Here is a 6,786-nt window from a genome sequence, read left to right as displayed (position 1 = left end):
TTAAGTTAATTGTAAAAATATATGTATATCCCATTACAAAAAAACTAAATATTTTGGATATAAGGTAAATCCATAGAAAACGCCCAACCGAGTCAATGAGTAGGTGTATTCAACTGAGTATTAAAAGTTAACTGGCTGGTTAAATGTTTTAAAATTTTGCAATTAGTTGGGATATACAATTTACTATGTGGAAATAATAACAAAGAGTGTTTCTGGAAAAGTAGCCATTAGGCTCCCACTACCTTAATATCTTAGTTAGAAGGTGATTTTTCAAGCGGTTCCGTAGTGTACTGGTTACACGCTCGCTTCACATGTGAGAGGTCCCAGATTCGAGCCCCAGTAGAATTAAATTATTGTATTTGTGTTCTATGATAACTTTTTGTTTTGATGTAGACATTTTAGTTTAAATAAATATGCTGTTTTATTGTAACCATTTTTTGTTTTTATTATGCCCATGAAATATATGTGTGAGAGGGTGGGGGTCGTAAACACATTAAAACCTTCTTTGTTCCACTAGCATACAACCACCTAGTTACTAATAAAGGCGCTATAGAGCGCGAAGCGCGACACGTATTATAAATTGGTATAATGAGTCTTGATAAAGGAAGCAGCCGCTTATCAATGAGGAGCACCATCACAGAACCCCAGTTTCATTACTATCAAGTCCTCCTACAGTTTTGTTTTAAGTTGTTTACATTTTTTCTTACAAAAAAGGGATGTTTTTTCAGTGTTTCTAGTGTGTTATATTTAATAACACTTTGTTCTACAGTGGTGTATGTTCCAGCTGGTAACAGTGGATTTATGAAGAAAATAAGAAAATAAGGACTTTGGTCGCCCAGGAAGAAAGTGGTTTTTAAGGTGAAAATATGTGATTATTTACTCTTTTTGAAAGATTTCATTACAACTGGTTCATGTATCACTGAAGTATATGCTATTTTAATTATGCATATTGCTCCAAACAAAATATAGAATGCTTTTATAAGGAATTATTCTTTAACATTACCCCAACCACTTCTGACCATTTCAGGAAGTGATATGTCCTTAATCGAAAAGATTCAATGCACTGGGATTAACGGAATACACACGCAACAGTTGACCGCCAACTAAAATCGTTTTTCACCTACTCAATAATGTGTGAGCGCAAGAAGGAAGATATTGTGGACAAAGTTTGTAAACATGTTCTACTATGTATCGCTTTACTATTGAGCTACGGATTACTGTGCCAGGGTGCAAACAAGACGCTACAGATCGTATGGATGGTGCCTCTACATGCATACCCTCTCGAGATCTTTCGATACAACGCTTCCTCCTCCATCGCCGCGCTAGCATACGGTATCGAGACAATCAAGAACAAGTCCATCTTACCGGAATATGACCTCAAGTAAGGCTCTATAATAGTTGCCATGTTTCTTTAATTACAATATCGAATTTAATGCATGATACAATAATATACCTTAATGCTATTGAACAACCCCAGTACGTAGATTAACTAAATTTGAAGCAGATAAACCAAACTGCTGATAATACATTGCATCGTAGCCAGGAAATAGATGAAACTTTGTACTATTGGCTGCGATATTGATAAGACATGTACATAATCATTGTACACGTGTATGAAATGACGTCTGGTAAGAATATTTATAAGATGAGTTGCAATAACTAGTGTTTCATATATAGACATCGGCATTGACCATTACTTATTTCTCAACACCTAAAGATAAAGAGCAAGCGCATCACAAAGAACCCTCACGTTAGATTTGACCTGGAGAAATTGAAAGATCCAGTGATAGCAGAGGTATTTCAAGCACAAAAAGGTAGCAAATTGGCAGCCCTGAACATCATATACAAGTACATAGCCAACATTAGCAAAAACATATCTTACTTGATGTCTTACTGTTATCTGCCGAAGAGGTGCTTTGGAGAGAGAGAATAAAGAATAAACCATGGATGAGGACCGAAATTATGAACCTATGTGACAAAAGAAGATAGCTGCAGTATGAGACGTACAACAGCCCAGGGCTCTAGGGCACATTACCAGAACGCAAACAGGGAGGTTAGGAAGAAGTTGAAAGTGGCCTAGGAGGAATGGATTGAGGAACAATGTATCATCATCGACAAAGAGATGACTTCAGGACGCAGTAAGAAGGCCGATAGCACCCTTAAGACCCCCACGAAGACCATTCAGCCGAAGGTTAGTGTTATATCAGACGCTGACCGGAATCCCCGAACCGAGAGTACCGCAGTCGTAAACAGATGGGATGAATACTGGAGTGACTTCTACAAATATCCACTTTAACCAGTAAACAGTCTCCTTTAAAACGATTCCAGACAAGACGCGGCCGACGGAAGTCCATCCATACTTAAGGCAGAGGTGGAGGATGCATTGCGTAGTCATAGGCCTAAAAATTATCCGGGATTAGACAACGTCCCTTCCGAGCTGTTTAGCACGGAGGAGAGGCAATGACTGCAGAATTGACGGCACTATGCCAAAAGATCTGGGAGGAGAAGCAGTGGCCAAAGGAGTCACATGAGAGCCTATGGTATATTATGAGAGGAGTTAACATTGACGAAGGGCAAATTAAGTCATTCAAGAACTCTACGGAAACGCCACCAGTGCAGTGCTTCTCAGCGGAAAGCAGGGAAACTTCTTCAGGACATCAATGGGCGTCCGTCAGAGATGTCTATGATCCTGTTCAAACTTTTCCTTAAGAAGATAATGTATGAGGCTCTGCATGACCACTACCACCTCTATCATGATCGGTGGAAGACCTATCTTAAACGTTAGAGTTGCTGATGATATTTACCTCAGGGGTGACCCCGGCAGTGGATTTCAAGATCTCACCAACAGACTATATGAAAGAGCAAGACCGTAAGGGACAGCACAGAGAAATCAAACATCATGGTGAACAGCACGACCAACACCAATGCAGACATCACCATGAAGCTTTTTTGTGTTTATAGCTATATCTATCATATCAATATATGTACATTTTTACACTATATAAACATATAAATGGGTCGCAACTATATTCGATCTCGCCTTACGTGCAAATAACGTGCTTGAAGATAAGAAAAGGCCCGCGTGCAATACTGATTTGCCCATTTCAGAAATGAGATTGTATGCAATAACCTGTGGGACAGTGATAGACAATTACCAGTTTTTATAATTTTAAAGAATGTCCGCCCCCTGTGTCCTTTTTACAAACTGTCTTGGTCGTTATACAGCACATTTAAATCGCTCGCCTCTTAGTCTATGATAGAGTACGGAGAGAATTTATACTGAAAGGTCCTTTTCCAATGTCAATACACTTTATCAAGGATTATTTAAAAACATATCAATTAAAGCACTACATTTTTGGTAAGAATAATTGTTGAATCGCTGTTTTCCGTTAGTTGAAGGGTTATGATTGTTAATACATAATACAACTTTAGTACATTGATACAAGTATATATGCAAATTCTGTAACAGTTTTGCTTGTGCATGTGTTTTTCTACTTAAAGATATTCTCGTATATTTTAAAACATGTAGTTTGTTTTTGAAAGCGATTTCTTATATTCTAACATCATGCACTATTTCTTCTCCAAACGTACATGATCATAATGGTAAAGATGGCCACACCACATACTTGCTGTAGTAAATCAACTGACCATTTACCTTGACATACATTTTTTAGACCCTGAGAATAAATAACCGTTTTACTGACCGTTCAGTTGAACTCAGGGGACAAAAATATTTCTAAACTGCACTCGTCCTGCAGGACAAGTGCATTACAATTTTCACTCGTACTGCAAACACATGATCTTGTCCTTCAAATATGTGTGAAATAAAGATTGCAAAGGGCTGATATGACTAATCAAGTTTCTTATATCACTGCTAAAATGCTGCTTACTCAGTTATTCATGCCAGCTGATCACAAAAGCAGTTAAATAAGTTACTTTATTTATGAGGAACACAAATTAATAAATGAAGACAATTTTGTGTTTTCCTTTTTTCTAATGCTCGTGTGCTTTCCGTTTCGGACGTTTGAACATCGCTCCCGCCAACTTTAAAGAACGCTCGTTTGTCAGTCCTTTTCTGACGAAATTCAGACTGGTTTAAAGCCGTTCTTCGGGGTTAAATAATTCTTTAAAAATCAATACTTACAGTGAATGCAGTCGGATGGTTCCCTGTCAACATGGACGCGCAAAGTTTATACCAAAAAGCCAATATTTAATAGGGACACAGTTTTGTATAACAACGCGCACCTGCTGTATGAAATTTACAATTGCAATTTCCGGTTCATTCGCGTTCTACTTTCGGAATAGATATGCTTTAAACAAAATGATTTTATTTAATGAAAACGAGTCTTACTTGTCAGAAAATACATATTCAACATCAGCTTATTTTCACTCGTCCTGTCGGACGAGAGCTTCAGGAAAATTAACTCGTCCTTTCAAGATTTCACTCGTCAATACGAGCGGACGAGTGGTATTTCTGTCCCCTGATACTGTTCGATACAAAAATTTGACATCATTTGCTTGTATGTTCTCTATCATGAATGGGGAGATCCCCAAACTGGATAGTTATGTTACCGGGATATAGCTTCTCTCTCACAGCCTGACTGTTCTGGATAGGCAATGTAGCAGCAAGCATGGGATAGGAGCGCTGGTGGACCTCTTGATGGTCCAGACTATTGACGTCGTTATCGGCCCGCCTTGCCCTGGTGGTAAACTGATTATCATAAGAAGCAAATATATCCTTTAAAATATTACTTCGTGTCATTATATCCAAAAACAATATGGTCCATGTACATGAGTTATACTTATAAATACACCAAAGTATACTATTTTTTTATCGGCATTGCCCCATTTAGATTATTTTCGTTCCAAATTGTTTGTAATGTTTACTTAACATGAGTTCAATTAGGGGTCATATTAAGATATAGTGTTTCCTTATACAACATACACGATCCTATAGTGTGCATCTCAGTATCCTCATATAGGCTCAATTCTTAATATCAACATGCAGCTACGTTTAGGTTGTAAAGTAATATTGACATAGGCATTTGTAATATGCGTGTATAATATCAACCCAAGTTGTATTAAGTTGTGTTATATCTTTAACTTTATGGGATTTAAGATTTGTATCTTTAAACAATATGAACAGACATCAACCTTAATTTTGTATATCCAGATAAATAATAAATATAGGTGTGTCCATATATCGACATGGAAATTTTATAAATTTTGACAAAGTGGACCAATCCACTTTCGAGTTTCATAAAATGATCGGGTAAAATTCGACTAATCGTCCGGATGCACTGCACATTGTCTTTTTGCTGTAAGTTGTGGAGCCGATCGGAGAGCTGATGTCGTACAGAAACGTCGCGGTGATCAATTGGGTGTCGCTGCAGCAGATGATAAAAGACCAAGGACGTGTTGACCACGTACATACAAACGATGACACCCGTCTACTCTCTCGGTATGTATATTAAATGAACCGCCGCTAACTTATCAAGATATATATATATATAAGCCGTGCTCTGTGAAAAGTGGGTTTAATTCATAAGCGTAAAGTGTGTCCCAGTTTAGCCTGTGTAGTTCGCATAGAAAATATAGTCCCGGATTAATATATATATATATTATCTTTCAATACTGCCGGACTCCCCTCGCGGGTATTACTGAGAGGTGAGCGTGTCAGTGAAAGATTAGAAGGGGTTAAAAGCATTGAAAGGGAGACTTCAAAGCATAAAAGTGAGGTGAAAAAAGTGTGATAGTGTTTAAACAAGAGGAAACATATTTATAGGTTAAAAGTTGTTAAAAACACTGTTTTGTGCATTCAGGGACGACAAGTGAGTAGAGTGGGGCTAAGGCAACGCTCAAACCCCTCTAGGTCTGACTGCTGTACAACCTAGGAAGGTAGGCTGTTACAAAGAACTACGGTGTAAGGCAAGAAGGAATATTTAATGTAGTTGGCTGATGTATGGACTTGTCTGAATGAGAGTGGGTGCATATGACGAGTCATCCTCATAGGCCTCTCAAGATGGCGGCGAGATGGTTACCAGGCCATACACAATCTTGTAAAACGTGGTCATTCGGGATAGATCACGTCGGTCCGTTAAAGTCTGCCAGCCAAGCTCAGTCTGCATACCGGTGACACTGCTGTAGGATGAGTAGTTGTTTTTCACCCAGCGGACTGCTCTACGCTGTACTTTTTCTACGTTGTCGGTATTATATTTAGTATCTGGGCTCCAGACAGAGGACGCATATTCTACCTGGGGTCTAACTAAGGTCTTATAGGCTACTTCTCTGATGTTTTCATTTTTAGTTTGTATATTCCTGTTGATGAAACCAAGATATTTATTAGCATTTGTTCTAATGTTAGTTATATGTTTGTTCCAAGAAAAATTATCTGAAATAGAAACACCTAAATATTTACCACTGTCTACGACTTCAGGGATTTGTCCATGTAGCCTGTAATTGAAGATGAATTTATGTTTTTTTTCTTAGAAATAATAAGGACGACACATTTACTAGGGTTGAACTCCGTGTCCCACAGGTTTTCCCAATGTACTAATTTGTCTAAATCATTTTAAAGACAGGCGCAGTCTTGCAAGTTGTTAATAGCCAAGTATACAGCGCTGTCATCTGCAAACAAACGAATTTGAGAAGAGATAGAGTCAGGAAGGCCATTTATGTATCAAAAATAGAATAAGGGACCAAGTACTGAGCCTTGTGGCACGCCCGATGTGTCAGAGACTTCTGATGAGCGTTCTCCTTCCAGTACAACTGTTTGCGATCTACCTA

This window comes from Dreissena polymorpha, unplaced genomic scaffold (genome assembly GCF_020536995.1).
Source record: "Dreissena polymorpha isolate Duluth1 unplaced genomic scaffold, UMN_Dpol_1.0 chrUn037, whole genome shotgun sequence".
NCBI classification, from domain to species: domain Eukaryota; kingdom Metazoa; phylum Mollusca; class Bivalvia; order Myida; family Dreissenidae; genus Dreissena; species Dreissena polymorpha.
The sequence above is the reverse complement of the archived record's forward strand: the minus strand, read 5'-3'. Positions refer to the sequence as shown.